At 42.5% G+C, this 24,188-nt stretch overlaps 1 long non-coding RNA gene across 3 annotated transcripts in view; it reads left to right on the plus strand.

Annotated features, from left to right (window-relative positions):
• Positions 1-7,155: 7,155 nt before the first annotated feature.
• The window catches only part of LOC135299103 (uncharacterized), a 43,434-nt gene continuing 26,401 nt past the window's right edge, over positions 7,156-24,188 (plus strand). For 2 of the 3 annotated variants that reach the window (XR_010361149.1, XR_010361152.1), the window contains exons 1-2: positions 7,156-7,251; positions 7,982-8,077. This is a non-coding gene — a long non-coding RNA (uncharacterized LOC135299103). Of the gene's footprint in view, positions 7,252-7,981; positions 8,078-20,810; positions 21,080-24,188 lie in introns of those variants that run through there. The other variant, XR_010361151.1, reaches the window with a different exon arrangement.

Genomic DNA, 24,188 nt, shown 5'->3' on the forward strand with positions numbered 1-24,188 from the left:
CGTAAGTGGTATTTGGTATCTTCCTTTTTAAAGCTTCTGAAATAGCTGCTGTTGTAGCTGAGGTCTAACAGCACATGGTCTATTAGATGACCCATCAGCAAAGTAAGTAACTGTTACAAGAAGTGTCTAACAGGAAGGCTACACAAAATTTGGAACTTGGTTGGTTATCCTTGGAAGTTTTACCCCACTTACATGTAAACATGTAAGTGCTCTTACAGTGTGAAAAATATGGGCAAAAAATAGTGGAAATGAAGACAGTGACTGTTGGAGTAGGTGGTGCAGAGGTTCCATACACCTCTGTGGCTGGTATTTAGTTCTTTCCATAAGCATTTGAGCTAGCTGAAAAATGTGTTGCTATTAGATAATAAATCCAGTTTCTAAAATTACCTACTGAGCAAGAGTGAGTGACCCCTCATGTCTACTAGAGTATGAAATGGTTAGTGCATTTGGTCTGATTTAGTTTCAAATAAAGAGGTTTTTGATTTCTCTCAGATCTTCCATGACCTGACTTTCTATTTAGTATTCTGAATCTTATTGGAGAATCCTTATTTAGAAATAAAACCAGAAAGGAGATGAGATGATCAACTGTATTTGTGCTTCTTTGAGCAAGTCTGAGTTAGTCTGATTTGTAGTATCTAAGCATTTTTTTACTTACAGACTGAAATGTTTGCTTGTTGGTCAGGCTAACAAGGACTGAAGGAAGGAAAAAGCCCAGGAACTTTGGCATCAAGGACTTGATAGTGAGGAGAAAACCCAGTCACCTGACTGCTCCAGTCCCTGATCTTTTTGACACTTGTGAACCATTGGACTATCTTAGTGATTTGTGCAGTTCACCAACCTGTTTTTCCATCCAGGCCTTGTAAGACTCCGTGAAACTCCTCTGCTCTGATTTCACTACTTGAAAAAAATTGTAGTTAAGCTGTTGCTCATACCAGCTGGTTGAATTTCTTTTTAAAGGGCACTTACCCAGTCTCTCAGAATCCAAATGTTCAGGATCGTGGCAGATTAAGAAGAGAGAGGTGCAGAGGCTGGCACACACTGAATAGCCAAGCACTGGGAAGGGGTGGAGACCTGTATTAATGCATACTTACAAGGCATGGCTGAGAGGGTGGCAGGAGAGCTCTTAGAACTGAGAGCTGCAAAGAGGAAAATAATACCTAGATTTGAAAAATCCTCAAACTCTGAAGTCAGATTCTGTGATTTGTTCAGAAGACGTGACTAGAAATAATATGAATGTTTATAGTGAACAAGAAACTGAACTGTTTTCCTGCTTATGTAAGTGGCAAGAACGATCACAGATCTGATGGAGGAGTTCTCCTCATATGTAAAAATGGTTTCAAGGCTACAGCAGTAAGCATGAGCTATATTCCAAAGTAACTAAGTCTTGTGCCAAAATTCTGCCAGTCTTTCTCCCTACTTTTCTCTCTATTGGAAAAAGTTATATAGCAAAGCTTTCTGCTGATCATCTGAGCACTGTATCCTTTTTTCTGTACTTACAGCTTTGAAGAGGTCAACCAGTACTGAACATACAAAACAGGATTTTGGATATAAAGGACACAAAGCCAAGTGACAAACCATGAGACTGTGACCTGTGTAAGGCTTCTGATCCCATATAAAATTAGCTTAAGTGGACACATGCTAGTAATCCACATGCTGGAAAATTACTCTTATAATAGTCACAGTCAGTTGTCTGTCTGGCACAATCCCAAAGCTAAAGCAGTTTAAGCAGTATGAGTAGCACTTTGTCTTGAAATCCTAAGGTCAACACATGGCTGAAAGGCTTAGGAGTAACAGTCAAGTACTCAAATATAATCTCATAAACTGGATTTTTTTTTTCCATTTGGAGCTACAAAAGATTCCACTGTGATCTGACAAAATGATGTATGAGAGAGAACAGACTTCCGTGAGGAATGAGTTTCTCACCAAGGAATAAATTCCCCTGTCCTGTGAACAGAGAAATGGTCATGGGTGTGGAAATACAGTGATGCTTAGGTCTGCTTGAGATCTTCCCAGGGGTGGGTTTGTGTGTTCTGATAAGAGTGCCATAGTGTCAAGGGCTGGGGTATTTTGGCTCACAAAAAATGTTTTGCCTTGTGTTGGATTGAATTCCAACCCTGCATATAACAAAATTGTTTCAAATATGTCTGTAATGTTACTATTTTAGCTCTCTTTTGCTACCTCATCTCTTTTTCCCTAGGCAAAATGAGCCTGAGTAGTTTTCTTTTCTGTGTGTCATGTAGATGTTATAATTTTTCATTTTCTACATCACTTTTTGGTTTTTTTTTTTTAAGATCTGCACAAGTCCTGTTAACCTCAAAATGGACAAATCTAAAACTGTTCACTTTAGCTTTGAAAAATATAGGGGAATGTATTTTGTTGAACTAGTTCTGTCATTCTGTACAACACGCAACTTTTTTCACCTTGCTTTCAGATCAGTTGTGTTTCAATGTGAAATTAAAAATCACATTTCCAAACCATTCCATCAGCTCCTCCTGCTCTCTTTAAGGGACTGACTCATGTAAGGATGCTGCAGTCATAGTGCAAGTGCTTTAATTCTATAAAGGTTTGTTTCTAACAGAGAAATTATACCTTAACTTTTGATTTGGGGAACAGAGGTTCCTGGGCTGCCTGTACCATTGCAGCCTGTTCCCATGTGGGTGAGAAGAGCCTAGTTCTGCATTGTGGTCTTTTTGGTCAGGAATGTTGGGAGTAGGCTGCCTGATGGGGGGATCAAACAAAAATGGAATTAGGACTGAGAGAAAGCTAACTTTTTTCCTTTGCCCTTTTGTTACTGCAATTACGCTTCTGGCAGTCTCCTGTCATAGTCTGATGTCCCTAATGTGGAAAGGGTCACTGAACCCTGAGGCTTGTTGAGCAGGGTTCTCTGGATGCTGACCTGCTGCCATTGCCAAAGCCATGGATTGAGCTGTGCCAGTACAGCTGGGACAACCACCGGAGTTCCAGGTGAGTTTGTCAGGCCTCTGGTATTTAAACCATTTGTGTTACACCGAGTCACGGCTGCACCCTAAAGATAGACAGCTGCCTCTGGTTTGCTGTGTGCCATTTTCTTCCCACAAGAATGCAGTAGTCTCTCCTGTTGCTCAGGAGTGGGTAAACACCACGAGTAAGAGATGCAAAGCCCATTTGTAATGTTGCTAAATAAATTCTGAGTCTCTCAGGTAATTTGTTGGCTGCTGGGAGTGGCTGCAGGAGTAGCAGAGCATTATTAAATGTTTGAATTAAATAAGCTCTGGTGGCTTTCCAAGTGCAAGTGCTGATGCTCTTGATATAAAGGCAAGCTGGTAATTAGAGAATGCTGTTCTTGTCTTCACAAGGCTTCCTGTCTTGAGCCTTGTGATGTTTGGACTGTATTGCTGCAAAGGACCTACATAATATAACCACCTCATCCCTGGATCATACTAAACTTTACAGGGGAGCTGGCTTTCCTCCACCCTGCCTTGCTGCACTTCAAATTGGTATTCTCTCTTTTCTTCTAAATATATAAAGCTTTTTTGGCATGTCTATTTTTGTGGCCAGCAACTGCTCTGCCAGCCCTAAAAAAAAAGCTGGTATGGACTTTGAGATTTGTGCTGAGATTTTAGATCTTGGTTTAGTTGGAGAGCTAAGATCTGAATGGTCCCACCCAGGAGGCAAAGCTCTTGAAGGAGAGCTCCATGGGAATTGCTGTCCCACTGAATCCAAGTAGCAATCTGCACCTGCAGTTCGTCTCACTGCGTGTTGCTGAGTGTTGCTAAGTGCCATTCTTTTCTTAACAATTGGGGACTGTGCTAAAAAGAACAAAGATGTTAATGGTCTGGGGTGAAGTCACTGCAGCACCAGCGTGCCCTTTGCTGTGTGACAATTCCAATAGTTTGATGGTGATTGGCTGCCAAAGTGCACACTGCTGCCCTTCTTTGAGCTGTGATGCAGAGCTGGGTTGCATTGTAGCTGAGGTTGAAGTATGACTGTGAACTTTACAGCCTGCTGGACTTGCTCAAATTAAATGCAGTTTTATGTAGTCTGTGATGATGTATAGCACAGAGCATCCTGGTAGCACAGCTTAGTGTAGCACAGTGCTTTGCAGTAGCAGTGAGATCATCTCTGGATGTGCTAAACCTGTTTCTACTCATTCTGTAACATCTTTATCTCAGTACCGTGCTGGGTTAACCACACTGATTAACCATTCCTAATTCTTGACTAAGCTTGACTGGTGGCAGGTTGGGAATTTTCACCCTCTGTCTGTGGCTCATCATTAAATCAGCTCCTGCTTGTTTTCTCAGCATTCTGGTAATTACCACTGTTCATTACAGAAGGATGGGGCAATTGGCCAAAGGTACGCAGGGATACTGTGTCAAAGGTTAGCATTTGATCTTCTGAGTCCTCAGATAATGACTTCATCATCAAACAGTCCTACTGGCCACGCTGGGCTGGGGGCATCATACACCTCCCTTTTCCCTTCCTGGCAATTGCTTTAAAGAGCCAGTCAGTCACCCTGTCTGGCATTTAGTCATATCTTTTGTCAAATTTAAAAAGAGAATATGTGTGCCTGTTCTTATACATTGAGTACAATTACAATTCTGCCTGTAAGGTCTAGCTAAAGTATCTGCCACGTGGATGCTGCCAAGCAAATGTATTTTGCTTCTCTGAACACCTGCTTCTTTGCTGTTATGCATCTTTATTTTTGCTTTAGATGCATGACTTATGTGGGAAAAAGTAACTCATGACAAGCAGCTGAGCAACACTTAAGGAGACATAGCAGGAGTCAGTAATCACCCAAGGGAAGTGCTAGTTTTCAGAAAAATAAAAGCAGAAGTGAAAGATCAAAGTATCTGAGTGAATTCCTTGTTTGAGGCAGTGGGAAGGTGTTACAGGCAAGCCTGTGGCTCATACAAGATGTTAACTTACTGCTTCACAGAAACAGCCAGTTTTTACACATTGGCATGAAGGTATCTGTGATGATGCTGTGCTGTGGCAATGCAGCATGTTTATATCTGCCCATTTTAATATAGAGAACAGTGATAAAATGCAGTTTTTCATGGAATTAGGCATATGGGCTGAAATACTGCCGCCAGTGTTATGGCTTTAAACTATGTGAAAGGATAGGGGCAGAAGGCAGTATAAAAATAAGCAAAAATGCAAAAATATGGGTCATAAATGCTGTTTGACTCTGTACCACTGTCTGAGTTCCTGATTCAGTCTTGGTGCTGCTTGTTTTAACCCATGTGGTGCGAATCCAATGATAAAAAGCAACCGTGACCAGACAAGATGTGACTGTCATTCTCTAAGGGGATAAATTGCCATGGCAATCCTGGCTGTTGCTGCTGGGAAGATGGTTGATTTTGGCCAGCTGCTGGGTAGCTGGAGATGGTGAATCCCCTTGGGGATAAGGTGCCTTTTGGATAATTAGACAAGCGTGCAAACTGTCTCAAAACAAAGGCCATTAAATTATTTCTTCCTGCTGCTTGAGATGAAGTAATGGCTCTTGTAAAAGTGAATGCCTGAGAGGCACCACCAGTTTCTGAAGGATAGCAAATGTCAAACCCAGTTGGAGCCTCAATTTTTCCCCCATGTCAAGGGGAAGGAATGCAAGGTTTGACAGCAAGAGAAAGAGAAGGCTGGGTGCCGGCTATAGGAATAGTATTTATAGAATCCCAGAATAGTTTGGGTTGGAAGGGCCTGTAAGAGGTCTTGTAGTTCAATCCTTCCCTGCCATGGGCAGAGATATCTTCAGCTAGATCAGGTTGCTCAGAGCCTCGCCCAGCCAATAAACAGTATTTGATCTTTGTGCTCATGATGGGGATGGGGTTGGAGCACTCAGCTGTCACCCAGTGCAGGTGCTCCTGCCAGCACAAGGAAGTGGCTGCAGCAGGTAAGGCAGCAACCGGTCTGCCCCTTTCACTGGAGTCTGCTTAAAGCAGTGATGAAATGGGAATCTGGGGCAGTGAGTTTCACCTTAGTTAAGGCTGTCTGCCGCTGATCCCTTGTGTTTGCTGGTGGAGATATGCCCTTACCCACCTGCTTGCAGTAGGGGTCAGATGAGAGCTGCTACTGTGATGCCTTGGGAATCCACAGCCAGGTGTAAGGATGAGAAGGAGGAGCAGGACTCTCCAGCATGGCCTCCCCATTTCAGCGTAGCTGTAACAGGAAAACTGCCCCCTGAAGGGCTGGTGAAGTACCGGAGCTACAGCTGGCTGTAATACCAAAGTGTGTTTTGTGGGACCACTGCCAATCGTGCTCCTTTTCCCCAGCTGCAGTTAGTGTAAAAGATGGTTTCAGGTTGCTTGCCTAGCTCTAGATTGGCATCAAATAGCTCAGCTTTGCAAACTGCATTTGCTGTTCATGATGTGTTTATTGGACCCGATTGTTATTCTGCCAGAGACTAAGGTAACCTATGGAAATATATCCTAATTTCTCCCTTCCTCACCACAGAAGCACCCTGTGAGGGTAGCTGTCATTATTTCTGACCTTAATACCATGCTAGGAAGAGGAGTAACTCCTGGAAAATGGCAGGATGTATTCGTTCTGTTTCCATTATTTTCACTCTGCTCCCTGGCCATTACAGATCATCATCAGGGACATGGGGCTGGCAGTGGCCGTCAGCAGGAGCAGGAACCACTTCATCCAAGTATCTCCCACAGCTGTGAAAGCTGCAGAAGGGCATTGTGTAGCTCTTTTTCCTTCCAGAGTGGAGTCCCTGTTCTGTGTGAATTATGAGCACAATTGTCAGTGCTCTGAGCACCGGCAAGGGAAGCTGCTGATAAATGAGGTGCAGTAGCAGCAGCTGCAAAATCGCTGTCCTGCTGGCTGGGGAAAGGCAAAGTCATCAGAGAATTAAGATGAACTGCTAAGCATATTTTGCACTCAGAAGGCAGTTCCATAGGAATTAAAAGGAAAACACTGCCATATAGAAGTTTTTCCAACTTCTGCTGGAGCTACAGCTGTTGCTCTTCAGGCCTAGTATTCCTTCATGCAATGAACTCTCCCCACACAGCTTCTTCAAATAGGATCAAAAGGGTCAGCTGGAAAAATCTATAAAGAGGTGGAACAATTCAAAGAAGAATGCAGAGGCATAGAGCAATGACTGCTTGGAAATCAAGGTCAAATCTTGCCTTAATAGCTGAGTACACCCAGGAGTTCAGATGTCTTAAATCAGCCCCTAATGATCATGGCTGGGTAGAAGACAAGAAGCCACATGTCTTTTTAAACTGCTGTCTTGTGCATGGAAATGTGGCTGTGTGCCACCAACAGAGAGTAAGAAAATGCTGTCTTCCTCTTTCAAAGCTTTTCTTTTTGCTCTCATGAGATTGAGATTTTACACTAGCCATCCTATAAAAAAGAAGTCAGTAGGGAACACTAAAGTATTAGTAACCACTTGAGCTGTGCTGTGTTGGCATATTGGAGTGCTTGACCACTGGTACTTGGTCATCCTGTCGATGTAGAAAAAAATTATATTGGCGATATCAATGTCAAATTTGTATTTCAAACTTCTACTTCAGTGTGACTTTTCTCAGTTATTTTGGTCACATTTCTACAGTTAAAGACTTGTGACTGTTGATACCTTTTGCAGTGTATTATTTCAGTTATATGTGAAGTGTAGCAAATCTTTAATTTCTGTGATTTACTTTGCAGCTAGCTTCCCTCACCCAAGGGAACTGGAAGCTACTAAAACCGTGCCTTTTAACCAGCAGAAGGAATAGAGCTGCCTTCTGCCTTTCACTTCTGCTGGCATGCAATGCTTTCTGGTGCAGTAAAAATGCAATTTAAAATTACCTGTAGACCAGCTACACAGATGAACTTTGAAACACTACAGCTTTGAAGTGAAAGCAGTTTTTACCATAGGTCTTGACACTGCCATCCTCAGAAATGGCATAAAGAACCTGGCAGAAATCTGTTTTGCTGAGCAGCTGACTTCTTTCTGGTCAACATAAAGTAGACCTAAGTAGAGCTTTAAGACTAATTCTCTGTGCATTTCTCACTTGAGGTCATGAGCAGAACGTGAACCCTCAGGCTCTGAAATCAAAAGATGGATCTTTTCTAAACCAGCCCTTCTGAGGAGCCAGCCACAGCCTCTGTGCAGGTAGGATACAGTTTTCTCCCATGAGTCGAGTTGGTGTCTGCAGGGCTGCAGCAGAGCTCTAGGCTTAGGCTTGGCCTTTCTGCCTCAGATCTAGTACCTGGCCTGCAGCATTTTCTTTTCCCCCCAAATAAATCCCCCTTTCTTGCATGGGCAGCAGTGCTCTCTTGGCACAGGGGAAGGCAGACAAGTGCAGGCCAGCGGGTGGTGACTGTCAGGGACACGTGAACAGAGATTTACTCCTTTAACTTGACAGGTCTAGGCTCTTTCACCATCTCTGTCTGCCCAGGGATTGTGAAACCTCTTAGCACACTGCAAAATGCCTCAACCATAGTAATTTCTCTTCCCCAAAGGTATAATGAGGTGAAAAGCTGGCCCCTCAGCCGGTGGTTCAGTACAGCCTCCACGTACAGAGTATGTGGCTGATTCATTTCTCTTTCACAAGACTGCCCGTGCTGTAGTACAAAACAGTGTTATTCCCAGGGGCTGGGCTCGCTGAGGTTAAATATGTGCCTTCCTTTATCAAACTGTTTTCTGCAATTTCTGCACATTTCACAAGAGAGTTGAGTTACTGGTGAGTAAAATTTACAACCAGAAACCTCAGGCCCTTTAGAAAACCAAAGAAGAGTTGGAAGGAACTACGTGTGTTTCAAAAATTAATTTTTAGGTGTTCTGACATGCAAGTGTAACCAATGATGATGACAATGACTCTTTTTTTTTAAAATAAACTCTTTGCAGCTGAAAAATGTGATCATTCCAAGAAAACAAGACAGCTTAACCTGCAGAAAAGCTTAACCTGCCGCCAGCAGTTTGGCTGTTCCATAAACTCCCTTGGCTAACAGGCTGTATTTGTGCTGTCTTACTCTGTGACAAATGTGCTTGGTGCCACAGTGATGTCACAAGCCTGAGCCAATGGTGCTTATGGCTTCCAGCTGGGCTGCTGAGTGCTAGGAATACCACAAGCCAAGCAGATCCCAGGTTTGGTGGAAGCAGCGTCCAAAACCTACCTCATTTCTAATGCCTCCTGTCCCAAATCCATTATTAGTCAGGGAAACGTTGACCTTTTCTGCTGTACCTCAAGCACAGCAGCCTTCTGGTCATTTTTCTGAGCTGACTGCTGCAGTTGGCTCACCTCAGGTAGACTTTCTTTAGGGACTCAGATATAGTTGGTGTTCACTATTGCAGTTGAAGTCTGTGTTACTGGAGAAGGTCTGATGTGACACTGGCTAGGAGCTAGGGGCCAAATTCTGGAGGAATTCTTGTTCTGATGAGAGGAGAAACCCCAGGGAGATGTTTAATCACTGTAGATTGAGTGATACTAATGGTGAAGGTTTTTATCCTTTGTGTTAACATTGACATGTTGTGCTGTGCAAAGTGCACTGATCAAGTTACTCTGTTGTCTGACTGGCCAGAATTCTCTCTTTGCTAACCCTCCTCTGTCTATGGTATTTTTTCCCTCATGTTCATTTTGGCATATCTGATATTACATGGCCATTTTTCCCAGGCAGGTACCTGGCCATGTTTGTCAAGTTTTTGGAAGGTCACAAACAGATTAGTTACCTCTTTCCATTTACCCTCTCAGAAGGGAAACTGCTGAGACAAGATCTTTCAGGAATGTAAATGACTCCCTTTGTCTATGCTACAAATGAAGAAACAGAGATAAATGTCACCCATGGGAGGCTCCTTTAGAGACTTTTCATGTCCAGCACTATCATTTTGGTTCATGTATTCCAAGCCAACGTTTTCATACCTGAATTAGGAAATTATGGATTTAACTGACTAATGCATGCATGTATTTTCAACAAATCACTTGTGTGTTAGAGGTTCATCTGCAGTGCAAGGTTTGGGGATCACTGGAGTGCTTCTTCCTGATCTGGAGACTGGACTGGAAGGCAGCAGGGGACTGACAGTAAAACCTTGTTTTTCAGGCTGCTTGATGTGAAGAGGGCAGCGTGCCCTGTGACCTGGCTGTGACAGGGTGTGCAGGGGAGCAGAGCTCAGCGTGGGTGTTTGCATGCACGAGTTTTCAAGAATTATGTCTCTTCCCTTGGGGAGAATGCTCTTTGCTCACCTTTTTCACCTCAGAGGGAATAATTACCAATGTTTGTGGGTTTTCTTTGTTTGAGGTAGGTAATATGCAAACCATGGTGGCACATCCAGGCTGCACTTTCAGAAAAATTTGCTTGAATTTAATGTTGATGAAAATCTAATGTTCCAACTTTGAGTCAATGCATCATGTGTCAGGCTTTCAGCAGCATTAAGTTGCCAATACCTATAATAAAATCCTTATCCATCTGGCTATCCTTAGCCATAAAAAACAACAGAAAAATCTCAGCTACCATCCAACTCTAAACCTGTTTTCTTACTGAACCAATCTGGTTGTATCATATGCCATTTAAAAGCTCGTATCAATAACAGAGGCATAATCACTTCTTTTGTTTGAATATTTTTCCACTTAGTGCTTTTCTCTCAAAATTTGCCTTGAGAAAGAGAGCATCTATTATGATTTTTCCCAAGTTGCATGGATAATTGATGTTTAAGATGTTCATAAGCAAAAAAAAAAGGCAGAAAAAATAAAAAGCCTGTATGTAACTGATAGGACAAAGACTTTGTATCCACATATCCACACAACATTTGTTCTGTAAGGGGACCAGAATTTCTAGGTTGACAACTCTGTTGATTGTTTGCACTCCTCTTGTACTTTGCCTAGCACTCCAATCTAATTGTCTTTTAATGCTGCTACAGTAGAGATATTTTATTACATTGAAAACAAAAATTAAAAATAAGGTTTTAAAGAAAGCAGCATTTAAAGGCAGAATATGAGGCGAATGAGAAAAAAAATTTTTCCTTGTTGGGTTTTGTAGCTGTTAGCTACACAGAAGAGACATGTTGAGGCTCAAGAGATGTCTCTTCATTGCCAAATTCTGAAACAAAGTGAGAGAAGACTGATTAGAAACCTCTTCAGTTCTCATTTCTACCTCTCCAGCTTCTGCCTTGCCGCCTTTTTCTTCATCCTCTGCTCCTGCTTTTGGTTTTGGGCTCTTCTACTCTCATCTTTTTCCATGATGGTCACCTTCTCTCACTTAGTATTGTTTTCACACCTTCTCATCCTCAGACCTGTTCTGTCTTTTGCCTGTTCAAAGGATGTGGAGCACATACAGAACTGGGGATATTCACTGAACTTAGGTGACAAATTCTTATAGATTGCTTCTGAGCATGATGAACCACGTGTCCCAAGCTGTAGGGCTTGGTCAGTTGGAAACTCTAAAAGCACAACCACCCTGTGATGGCACACTCAAGGAATTTCAGGTGTCCTTGATGGAGTTACTAGGTGTGGCAGCTGGCAAAACCCATTCCTTCTACTTGTTTTTTGTAATACAGAGAAAGAAGCATACTTTCACATGCCCCAGTTTCTGAGATAAAAATGATCCATTAAAGGTGAATATTTAAAAAATCAGACTACCCATGCATCAAATTTAATGGAGGGTTTTTTTTGAAAACATACACATTTTTTAAAAATAGTTCCTTTAAAAGTGATCATAATTACAGGTGCTTCTTAGTAGTAATATTGAAATACAGAAACCTGACTTCTTTTAAATATCATGCAGAACAAAAAAAACCCAGAAGAATTAATATCACAGGCAGTACTGTATTTCTCCCCATCTACCTGGACTGATGAGAATTCTTTTTCTTTTTTTTTTTTTTTGCTTGGACAACATTTTAAAAAGACAAAAAATTCAGCCAATACAATCAGCAAAATTCTTCCCCTTCATTAACTAAGTGCCCAAGAGACAAATGGACAAAAATGTAGGTTCCTGTATTCAAGGGGAGGTAGCAGATTAAATGATGCAATAAATTTACACCTGGGCTAAAAGCAAATTTTCTCATAGCATAGAAGTCACCCTTCAGATAGACTGGAATCTTTAAGAGTACAGGCTAAAATGATGGGGAATAGCTCTTTAGAGCCATGGGCGAGATCATGCAGAAGTGGTGTATATCTATGGTGATGTTCTTCTCTCTGTCACTGGGCTCCAGGGGCTGCAGTCATTCAGGTGGGGAGGAGCAACTCCCTGAAATGCTGGGTTGTCTTTAAGTATTTGAAGTTTAGTATGGACTAGCTGGCTTCCAACTAAATGCCATGGAATGTTGTGCACAATTAGGTAAACTGCTAAAAGTCATAATTGCAATGATCATTGTTTTTCCCAAGGAGACTCCTAACAGTACATTTCCCATATGTTATCCACTTTAGGGGACTGTATGTCTTATTTCACATGTGCCTCGTTTTAAATATTCAGTACTATGTATTTTTAATTTATAGCCAAATATTTCAGCATCTGAGAAGGTAGGTAAATACCATTTGCCTCATTTTTGTAGCCAAGGCAGCTGGGGAATGGAGAAGTCAAAGGTTTGTTATATGATATATTGGCATTTAAGCAAATGACTAGCAGTCTCCTCAAAACTGAAAGCATGACCTTTTGTGAAATGGCATTCTTTTATTGAACAAATGTGTTTTTAATGTATTCTGTTATAGCTGCTTGCTGTTGTGATTATACAAAATTGAATTGCCTTTTGCAATAGTGAAAACTACAGTGAGAACAAAGGGACTGACCTGGTTTTGACTCTTTATTCTCTTTTGCGAATCTGCAAATGCATTTGTTATAGCCTGTGCAAATCAGTTGCTGCAAACATTAAATCTCAACTTCTATGGTTTTGCTATGGGGCAGCCTCTAAGTCATGAGTTGGTTTACAGGAGAAATGAGAGAGACTTCAGCTGCAACATTCTTAATGGTTTTTGTTTGTTTTTTTTAAAGTAGAAACATTTAGTTAAGCCAAGTAAATCCCTACCATTTACTTGCAATTTTAACTCAAATGACAAACCTGCAGTTGCTGAGAACAGGTTATGTGGGTTCCTTGCGAAACCCCTTCATGAGAGAGACAACATCCTCTTTCCCTCAGCTGAGGGCTGAGAAAACAGCAGGTCAAATTTCTGCTTGTACCAAAGCCCCAATTCTTGGTAGTCCTGCAGCAAGCACAGAGTCAGCAATTGTAATTCCTGACATTTCTAACTTGGAGGAGGGGACTGAGAAGGGTAGATGAAATCTGTCTACTTTAGACAAAAATGTTCTTTGCTGAGAATGTATCTGCAGAGGGCACAGGCAAGAAGATAATTTTGGTAGTTCATTGCTTGAAACACAAATATTTTCTGTTTATGTGTTGAACAGAAAACCTTAAAGCTTGAATGAGTGTGCAGCTGAGAGCGTGGAGATAGGAAAACTTAACTTCTTTGGCCACAACACTGTGTACAGTGAGACGTGACAGCTGTGAGCTGGAACTGCCACCTTCATCTCTGAAGGTGTCCTTGTTCTGAGCCATTTTGCTGCTGCTGTCTTGAATAGATAAAGCTGAGTACACAGGCAGAGCCCAGAAGAATATCCCACTAACCTTATCACTAGCCTTGCTTATATCTGTGGAGAGAGAATTTGCTGAGAAAGTACATGGCCTCTTCATTACAAAGAACTGTGAGGTGTTAATTGAGAAATTCATTATTCCTTTTTGTCTTAAAGAAAAATGCCAAGGAAAAGATGCATTCAAATTGGAAAGGGAAAAGCTGTCATTAGGAACTTCTGGATTAAGAATTTGGGATAGGCTATTCTATTAATACATATGGAGGGAAATAGGCAGCCAGGTAGACCCAGCAGGTCTTTGACCTTGAGATCTACTTAGCACATGCTTGGGTTGGTGGTTCCTGGATCTGTTTATGAGGATGTATCTTCAGAACATGTCTGGCTTTTATAGATCCTTCCTCTTCCAGAATAACTCACACCCCATCCAGGGAGTATCTCTGTTGTATGCAACTGTAAATGACCTCTGCATAGGGAGGTAACAGGGATGCAGTTTGGCAGCTTTGTGTGTCTGATCCATGGTGATTCTGAAACTGAACTTCATTTGTTTTGTTGCCTTCTTATGTTTATGTCTAAATTAAACACTGGGGGGTGATAAGAAGGGTCGTCTAGTGGTTAAATGTATTCAAGTGTCAATATAGAACGAGGAACTTCTGTCTCCGCCACATATATGGCCAAGGACAAATATATCTGTGTCTCAGAGTTTTCCCAACCATAAGATCAGGATGAAAGCCTTCTCTGGGTTACTGAATCACTTGAATGCTTTGATTCCCAACAGAAAGAGATAGAGAAAAAATTAAAAAGTATTTCCAAATTGATTCTAAAAATAAATAGCCCCTAATTATTCTGCCACTGGGTCTTCTCCACTTTGTCAGAGCAGTTCTGGTTCTCAGTGGACAGAGGAAGCCCTGCACATCACACAAGATATACGGAGTCGAACAAGAGTCAATCTCCAGCTTTCTCTGACTACTCCAGTGAGCATTACAGTGTTAATGGTGAACAGCAGAGAAATGACATGTTTACTCATTTTGATTTCATTTGCTGTAATGGGAAATAATTCTCCTGAAGTCAATGGGATCACAGCGGTGTAAGAGCTGTATGAATTTCTCTGCCCTCAGGCTAATGACAAAAATTGTATATGGCCATACCATAGCAAACACATATAGGAAAGGCCTCAGAGCAGGGTAAAATTCTGTAAATGAAATAAAAGCAATGAATTTAGCAGATGAACATTGTAGAAGTAAGAGCCTGAGGAAGTCTTGCTGTTTGACTGGTATACAGAGCTCTCCCCAATATTTTGCCTTTCCACCCCAGCACAGAGCTTCAGCTCTTCTAGAATCAAGCTTCCCTTACCAGCCACTATCTGCTGGCCAAAAAGGTTCACAATAAAGCAAAAGTGTTCAATCCCCATAAAAGATAGATGCACAGGAGAGGTAGTTGGAAAAGGGCAGCTGTTGTCTTTCTGGCTGCTCCAAGTTCATGCTTAGTGTTGGAAAGCAGAACAAAAGGAAAAAAGATGAAGGAGGCTGAGGAATTGAGGGGACACAACCTGTTGCTGTAGCAGAGGGTAACACCTTTGTATGGCAAACTCCAAGCATGAGGTACAGCCATGGCCTGTGACATTCCCCTCCCTGCAGCCACAGCCCTGCATGGTGACATCCCACTGTGCATCCTCGCTCTGATGCTGGCCCTGGTGCCACAGAGGCTGCAGGTGGGTAGGGAACCAAAAAGGAAGGGGGAATGGGAGGTAGGAGACCAAAGAGCAGTTCAGAAACACAGGCGTTCATATTAAGTATTAAATGGGGAAAATAGTGCTGCTTTTCGGCTTCAAGAAAGTGATATTGACCATTATTCCTTAAGAAAGAACAAAGGCAATTAACCTGGCCTTGGGACAATGTCAAGGCAGGTATTCAGGGAAAGTGGGATGGGAGGGTGCAGAAGCCACAGGTCACTGGGGGAAGCCAGGACAGTGCTGGTGTCAGGCAAGTAGTGAAGGACAGGGAGGGCAGAGGAGCAGAGAGCAGTAAGGAGATCATGAAGAACTGTACGTGGCAGGTGTGGGACAAACTAGGAGATCAGGCCCAGACAGCGTGGATCCATGAAATGCAGGTCCTAACTGATCAGGCTGATCTTCTTCTGAGGCAAGGTAGCCCATCTGGCGGATAAGGGGAAGGCTGTGGATGTAGTCTACCTGAACTTTGACACAGTTTCCACAGCATTTTACTGGAGAAACTGGCTGCTCATGGCTTGGATAGGTGCGGTCTTTGTTGGGTAAGGAACGGGACGTCCATCTGGATGGTTGGGCCCAGAGAGAGGTGGTGGATGGAGTTCCATCCAGCTGGCAAAGGCTTACAGGTGGTGTTCCCTAGGGATCAGTACTGGGGCCAGCCCTGTGTAGTGTCTTCATCGATGACAAAGGATTGAGAGTACCCTCAGTCAGTTCAGAGATGACACCAAGTTGGGTAGGAGTGTTCATCTGCTAGAGGGTTGGAATGCTCTGTAAAGGGATCTGGACAGGCTGGATTGATGGGCCAAGGCCAATTTTATGAGGTTCAACAAGGTGAAGGGCTGGGTCTTGCCCTTGGGTCACAACCCTGTGCAGGGCTATGGACTGAGGGAAGAGCAGCTGGAAAGCTGCATGGCAAGAAAAGGACCTATGAGTGCTGGCTGACAGCAGCTGAACACGAGCCAGAGTGTGGCCAGGTGGCCAAGAAGGCCAATGGCATCCTGGCCTGGATCAGGAAGAGCATGGCCAGCAGGGCCAGGGCAGTGACTGTCCCTCTGTACTCAGCACTGGTGAGGCTGCACCTCAAATCCTGTGTTCAGTTGTGGGCCCCTCTGCTCCCAGGCAACAAGTGACAGGAGAAGAGGAAATGGCCTCAGCTTTACCAGGTGAGGTTTAGATTGGATATTAGGAAACATTTCTTCACAGGAAGGATTCTTAAACACTGGAACAGGCTGTCCAGGGAAATGATTGAGTCACCAAAATTGAGGTATTTAAAAGACACGTAGATGTGGTACTTGAGGACATGTTTTAATGGACAATGCTGGGTTAATGGTTGCACTTGGTGATCTTAAATGTCTTTTCCAACTTAAAAAATTCTATGATTCTTCAGTTCTGTCCCTACTTCAGAGCAATAGGATCTGCTTTGGGTCTGAAGATAGGGGAGGCTCAAAAGAGAAAGGAAGGCAGAGTTCACACCTCCCTTTCTTTGCAGCTGTTCAATCTCTTTTCATCTTACAATAGAGAATTTGGATACATTCTACATACAGCTCACCTGATTAGCTGAAAGGGATTATATTAATGCAACTTTGAGTGTAGGAAGTCTTAAATCAGATTTAATTTTAGAGAGGCATATTAATTGCAGTGCTTTTTAATTTTTTTAATGACTACAAGCAAGTCCTTGGAGAAGGTCACAGCAGTCTTACTGCAACAGATGAAACCTTTGTGAGCTTTATAAAGGAAACCTCCATTTGCGGGTTTCACACCCTTGTCGTAAAAATCCCTTTTCACTTCTTAAGTCAAGCCCAGAGATATCCACCCAGTAAACTACAGTAGGAAACAGGTTATTCCTTGGGAGGAGCGGACAGCTTGCTCCAGGGAGTTGAGGTTGGAAGTTCCTCATTGGAAAGCTACCAGGAAAAGTACCAGTGCTGGGCTGGGAGAGGGTGACTGGGATGGGGGAAGCGTTTTAAGGTATGAAGGGAATAAGTAGAGCAAGCCCAGGGAAGTGGTTGGACTTGGGGGATAGTCTTGGTGATGGATACTTAAACAGCTACATCACCAGTCCAAAATATCTCAGTTACTAAAGGCTGCCTACAACTTAGTTATTTTCTTTTTCCAACAAGGAAAATATTATGTCTTGTGGGAAGTCATGAGGATGACATACCCAAGAACATTGCGTATTTGATCACTAATCATATAAAGTAAACATCTTCTAAATATTTCCAGCAACATGTGTCCTAGTTTAACTACTGGTTTATGTTGCATTCCTTTATGGAATAATATCCCATACAGCAGAGTGAGTGTCACTGCCATCCATTACAAGAATTAAATTTGTGGGATTTTCCTGCTTATTGAAGCTGAATGCCCTTCATCCTTTAGTAAATGCTTTCTTCTCATTTTGTGCCATTGCATAATACTGATTGTCCAAAAATTTCAGTGTTTGCCTATGATCTTACATACTTAATATTTTGCTTGGATAAATAGGGAGCACAGTGAAATAGTGATTTCACTCACAGTGAGAGGGAGAACGCAGGAAAAAAAAAAAACCACAAAGCTGCATCAATTGAATAGGAATACAAACTTAATTTTCTGGGAGTGAAAAACAAAACCCAGTACCAATGTACAAAAAAACCTGACCACCCATCTTTGAGCCAGTAGGAGAGACTGGCCTCATAGTCCAAAGGAGAAAAAAAAAATCAATAAATGACTTAAAACTGCAAAGAACAAACAATAGCAAAGAAGGATGTGAACAGAACTCCCCCTATAGATGAGGCCACTGAGACAAGGCACGTTAATCCTGTACTAGGATATATAGATTATACATGCTATAATAGGAGTTACGTATTAAGCAGGTATATGTGTTGACATTTTAGAGGAAAATATTTCATTTTTACTGACAGGCACTGCCTTCTCGGTAGATTTGCCAAAAGACTAACTTTTTTACAGCAGAATTTACATTGCATCGCAATTCTGAGCAGAAGTGTGGGTATATGTCACAACTGAAATAATTCCTTTCTGTCATTGAAGAGACAACTTTTTTTTGAATAAGAAAAACAAAGAGAAACCTTTGGTGTTACTAGAGTAGTAGAATTCCAGCAGTTCTAAAACATTCTGGGTGTGAATTCTCTGTGAGGTTGAATTGCGCAGAAAATTTTTTAGAAACCATGAAATGCCGACATATACTGGTCTTTGAACTACCTCTGAAAAAGCCAAATGTTGCACTCCCAAGAAAGGGCAACCCCAAGAAATACAAGCACCTTACAACTCTGTCAGTTCTACAAAGAAAGTGAGGTGTGTCAGATCCCAGTTTTTCTATAGGGGTGTTTACCCCTCCTGTATCATGGCAGAAATGTCTCTGGTCCAAGTTTGGACCATCTCTCTCTCTAAGATGAGAGTAGCTGAAGTTGGGCAGAAGAAGAAAGGTTGTGAGGGTGAGAAAAACTCCATAATTTCATAATAAGGCAGAAGTTCCAACATAAGATGAGGCCAGTCTCTTTACTGAGTTCTTGTCAGCTCAGTCACCCCGTGGCAGAAGTTCTTCTTGTCCATGCAAGTGGTAAATCCTCCACTATTGATCTAATAATTGGAAAAGAGTTGTTTAGCATTTCAGATCATCAGTGAGCATTTTGGCTCACTCACCAAGCAAGAGAGAAACAAGGAGAGGACAGCTGTATGAGGCTATTTTCTTTATGGGGATTTTTACCCCTGGACAAGGTCGACTTGATTGCTGGTGGTCCTGTGTTGATTGTCTGTATTATCAATGCAAATCCCCTCACTTCTCATCAACATGGAAACCAGTAACCTAGCATTGCATTGCTAATATCACAATTTCTCTTTCCTGTGAAGGATGTTGGACTCAGGAGTGAGAAAAAGGGTAATGGGCAGTGGGACTGAAACAGCAAATACAACGTTTTGTTTTATTTTAAAAAAGCTGAGGTGTGGACTCTGCTAATCAGAGATAGCAAGACTCACCTAAAGATACAGAGTTAGTTTCCATAGCGATGAAACCTATGAATTCTCAAAATAGTCAAGTCTCTATTAGGCTAGAAGCAGATAAAAATAATTTGCTTACATAAGGGCATGCCAGTTCTCATGCAGCAAAGAGTTCAGTTTTAAGCACATGGAGATAATGGGTCTCCATGTGTACCTGAGTCTTTTATTTGCCTGGGAAAGAAACACTCTTGGTGTGAAAAAGAAAAGTGCCTTTATGTCCCTAGCTGACTCTTTTTCAACCTTTACCCCCTTGCCCAGGAGCTTTGCCTGTGCTTTCTGCTGGTGTGCTACCTTTAATGCAGGCTTTGGGTTTTCCTATGGGACAGATGGGTTCCATTTCATCGAGAATATGAGGCAGCACTGAGCACTGCTGCTTCCTGCAGGCTCCCCTCTATCTTGGCTGGGTGTGCTTAGGACCTTCCACCTTGTGATTTGGGTGAGATCACATACACTGCCAAAGAGGAAGGAGAGAGGAAGGAGCACGCTCTGAAAATAGGTGAGCTTAATTAGGTAGGTACTTGCAGGAAATATCCTCATCCCTTCTTCCTGTCTCTCCAGCAGGGTCTAGGTGGCGTTACAGAGACATGACCAATCATGCACCTGCATTTCCTAACCACAGACTGCAGCATTCCAGCTGGAATGACGTGCAGGGAATGCGAGGTCTGCCACCCCACCACGCAGAGCACTGGTGTGCTGCACCTACGAGGTGTGTCTGGCCACTCTGGTGCTGTCCCAGCAATGCCACACTGGTGTTAATTAGCCTAATGTAAGCTGGATGTAGTTCACTTGGAATGACATTTCAAGGGGAGGACTGCAAATTTAAAATGCTTCTATACCCTATTTTCAGTTGTTTTGCTGTAAAAAAGCATAGGAAGCCACCAGTAAACATGCTTGAGCTGAGTCCTTTTGTAACCAGTGGTACTAAATCATATGATAGCCTGTGAAGCTGATCTCTGAGGACATCATGTTCCTTTAGAAAAATCTGAAATATGTTCCATGTACTCATGAATTGCACCAAAGTATTTAACTTAAAAAAGGTTTTTCACAAATTAGCACTGTTTCTAAGACTGAAGAGAATCTGAAGAGAATCAAGACTGAAAGGTATGTCAAGGAAAGCAAAAATCCAATGATGAAAAATAATCCCCTGAATATTTCAGCCAGTTTCTAAAAAAAAAAAAAAAAAAAGTGTTAATGACTCTCAGCATATTGGGAAGACCTAATTTAATTTTCTAATAGTGCAACCTTTAGTGAGACACTCCATTAACTAATTGAATGCATTTCATTTATTTGTTTCCAACTTGGGTGACTTTGTTTTCCTATCCACCTTCCTGTGGTGAAAAGCAAATAAAATATTCCCCAACAGCAAATTGCTGTTCCTTTGTTCATCCATCAATTTAAACTAGGATTACTTTCCAAGCATTTAATAAGGTGCATGTCTTATGAGTGCTTTATAAAAATGACAGAGCTGCAACACTGCCTGGTGGTGCTGGCTGCCTTCCAGTGATGGACCAAAGACATCATGGAATCACATCCTTTATGGAAGGAATTCTTATGTTGTAACTTGTCACCAGGCTACAGGAGTCTCAGCAACAGACTACTATAATAACCAAAATAAGCAGTAAGTTGACAATGGCCTGCTGCCGCCAGCACATGAGGATGCATACCCCTGTCACAGCTTAGAGAGCAATTACAGCTTTTGGAGACCAGCTGGCCCATCTGCTCCTGGTGCTGCTGCACTACCAGCAAGGTGGTGTTCAGCTTGGAGGAGCTGCTCAGGCTTTTTCTTGGGCCTGTCTCTCCTGCCCAGCTGAGCTCCTCGTGCTATGGATCACTGGGAAGGGAAGCACAGTCCTGAGCAGCAGCTCCTGTCTGCAGCATACAGAGGTGAGTGCAAAGAGAAGGAGGCTGAGCAGAGCTGTGTGTGTCTGTCTGCATGGCCTTGCCCTCTCCTGCAGCACGTCTGAGGCAATGCAGAGATGTGGTCACATCTGCTGAGCAAGAGCTGGACCTTTCCACAGTCCTGGGAGCAGCTGGGCATGCTTGGACACCTGCTGTGGCTGTGGAGGTAATTCAGTCATCATCTGCTTCTTCCCAGGAAAGTTCTAGGAAATTTGGGCCTTTCTCATGTTCTACTGGAGGTCACTGCCTTGCACATATTAACATACTGTATTTCACAGTGGTAATTTTTTGAGGGAGGTGAGAAGATACAATGAAACTCCTTGGGCAGTCCTTCTTTATAAATGCCCCTAGTTTGTTTCACACTCTGTCTTTTACCTAGATTATGAATGCCTCAGCAGTCAAAGCTTCTGGTTTTGGTAGACCTCTTACACTCATATACCCCTGGCATGGTGTAAGTTCTTTGCACACGCGTGGTTTGGTGGAAGAGCTCTGCCATTCTCATAAGGCCTTTTCCTACTGCCACTCTCCAATTTCTGTAGTGCATTCCTAGCTGTAGATGATTATTAGTTTATAAACATGAGATTTCTTTCAAGAGGTGTTAATCAAAATAACTGGCAAAATTAATTCTCATTGAAAAAGGAAATGGAGTTGGGTAAAAGAGTGCTCTCTCATCAAAAGGGATTAAATATTCTCTAGAGAGCTCTTCTAGCTTCTTAAAATGTATTGTAGTTTAACTCTGGAATACTTCTATGGATTTATGACAAAATATCAGCTCAATACTTTATTCTCAGCAGTTTTCTGCAGCAGTGGGTGCCAGCAGTAGGATTTCATTTGATCTGTTGAACTTCAAAGTCAAGTATGCCAATAATTTTCTTATTCCTGGGATTGTCAGAGTAGCTCTTTGTAGGGCACTAATCAGAGCAAATGTTAAAAAATTAATGAGTAGTTACCATGGACTTTGGTACCAATGTGTTGCTTCATCTTCAGCAGCCTGTCAAAGCAGTATGCTGTGCCAAAGAGAAACAGAAATGTGGTACAAGGTTAACCTTAAAACATCCATGACACCCTCAGATAGCACTGGGAAAGAAGACTGGGTCCATTTCTACCTGGGAGATTCAGACAGAGACGTGACTATGAGACCAGAGAATGTGGAAAATGACAATCATTAGTTGCTTCTACATTGTGCAAGTGCTGCAGAGGCAGTAAGCTTGGCAGTGGATTACTCCTTTAAAATTTCCCAAAAAAAGTATCTACAGAGGTAATAAAGTGTCAGTTGGAGAAATGCCTTCCTGCAGAGTTTTTAAGCAGAGGAAGAGTAGCTGAAAAAGTAAGGGGTTATTTGAAATGCATCTGAAGGTCACAAATGGAAAACAGAAAAGGGATAAGATCCAAAGTCCATGACAGACTGTACCTCTGAGGTCATGGGACACAAATACAGCCAGGATAGCAAATATCACTGTAAATAAGTCAAGGTTCAATTTTCAGTAATAAGCTGTATTAAACTTAACTTGCTTGAGTGAGATAACCACATGTATTACATTTATCTTGGGGAGAGAAGCAGAAGTGCAATGTATGTGTTTGTCAGCAACACTTCAAGTAGTCTTTATTTGAATTCCTGTCATGCTTATCTGCAGGCAGGACTTGGACCATATGCTGGTAAAAGAATTGCTACAAATAGCTGAATCAGGGGCTCAACAGAACAGGGTGACTTAATTGTTCTCCCTGAGTTCTCTGCTTTTCATCTTACTTGCTCAGTGTAATTGTTCAGGTCCTGTGCAATCAAACAGTACATCAGACATAGATTAAGCAGTGACAATTGCTCAGGCAATTTCCTTTTCCTTCTCCCTCAGAACTCAAGTTGCTTCTGATTTGCCCAAGCTGTACATAAAGCAGTATCTGGACAAACCCATCTCCTCCAGTTTGTCTGTCTATTCACAGCTGTCCTTCCCTTCATCCCCACTACTCCTCCTCCTCTACATTTTCCTTAGGATGGTAGTAAAACAGTTGTATGTGTCTGGTGGCCTATTTCAACTGCTGAAGAATTTAGATGTGCACTTATAAAAATAAGCATCCCTGTTCCCAGTTAAAATCTAAAACAGGATCCATTTATGGATCACTGCAGGTCTAGCAAGTCTGAGCATCAGGGGTGCTTCTGCTGCAAGGGAAAATTGGATTTCTCCCCTGCAGGTGCCATAGCCCAGTTAAAAACATTGTGAGGAGACAGCTGGGTAGACATTGGTGCTTGGATTCAGGCACACAGATGGAGATGCTCATTGAAATGGAGAAGGACTTGCCAGCACTTCTGTGGCTGTCACAGCAACCCACAGCTTAGAAGGGGACCCAGCTCCTTTTTCATGTGCTGGGCACTGAAGGCTGGGTCCCCCGCAGCTTCCCCCTGAGCTGGCTCAGCTGACAAAGCTGGGGACAGCAGGGCAGCCTGCACTGGGATGCTCATCACAGCTATCAGTAGGGCTTATGGTTTTTGTGGTGGGTGGTTTTTTCTGGGCTTTTTTTTTTTTTTTTTTTTCACCCTGATAAAGCATTTTGAAAGATAAGGGGAGCTTCTGGCAGGATATAGGTCTGCTTCTCAGAGATATCAGAGGAAATAAACCGAGTTTTTTTGTGTTCTCTTTCTCTGCCAGACGTGAACAATTCACTGTACAACTCTAGTAAAAGAAACAACAGCAAATTACTCTTAAAATTTTGATTGGGTTTCATTCCACTGTGCCATTTGCACTAAAGGGAGATGATTTCTGATTGAGGGAGAGGGGTGGTTTAAGGTCACTTCTGCCTATGCAGCTCAAAATACAGCTCCAGTGATCTTACCTACCCCCTCTGGGCCAGCTGTGTGGGTTCAGGCTCAAGTTCACAGAGTCAAGTGCCTCAAATCAGTTGAATTCATATTGCCTTCAGGGTCAAAAGCTCAAGTCCCTGACACCATCTACCTCGCACTTGCCTTTCCTCGTCTGGACAGGCAGCCTGACTGTTTCTAGAAAATACCATCAACACCAAGGGCTGGGGGCTTTGGGCTGAGCGTGAGGTCAAAGCTGACATGACAGAGCAATTAGCTAATCAGCTTCTGGAATCAGTGGCT

This window comes from Passer domesticus, chromosome 4 (genome assembly GCF_036417665.1).
Source record: "Passer domesticus isolate bPasDom1 chromosome 4, bPasDom1.hap1, whole genome shotgun sequence".
NCBI classification, from domain to species: Eukaryota; Metazoa; Chordata; class Aves; order Passeriformes; family Passeridae; genus Passer; species Passer domesticus.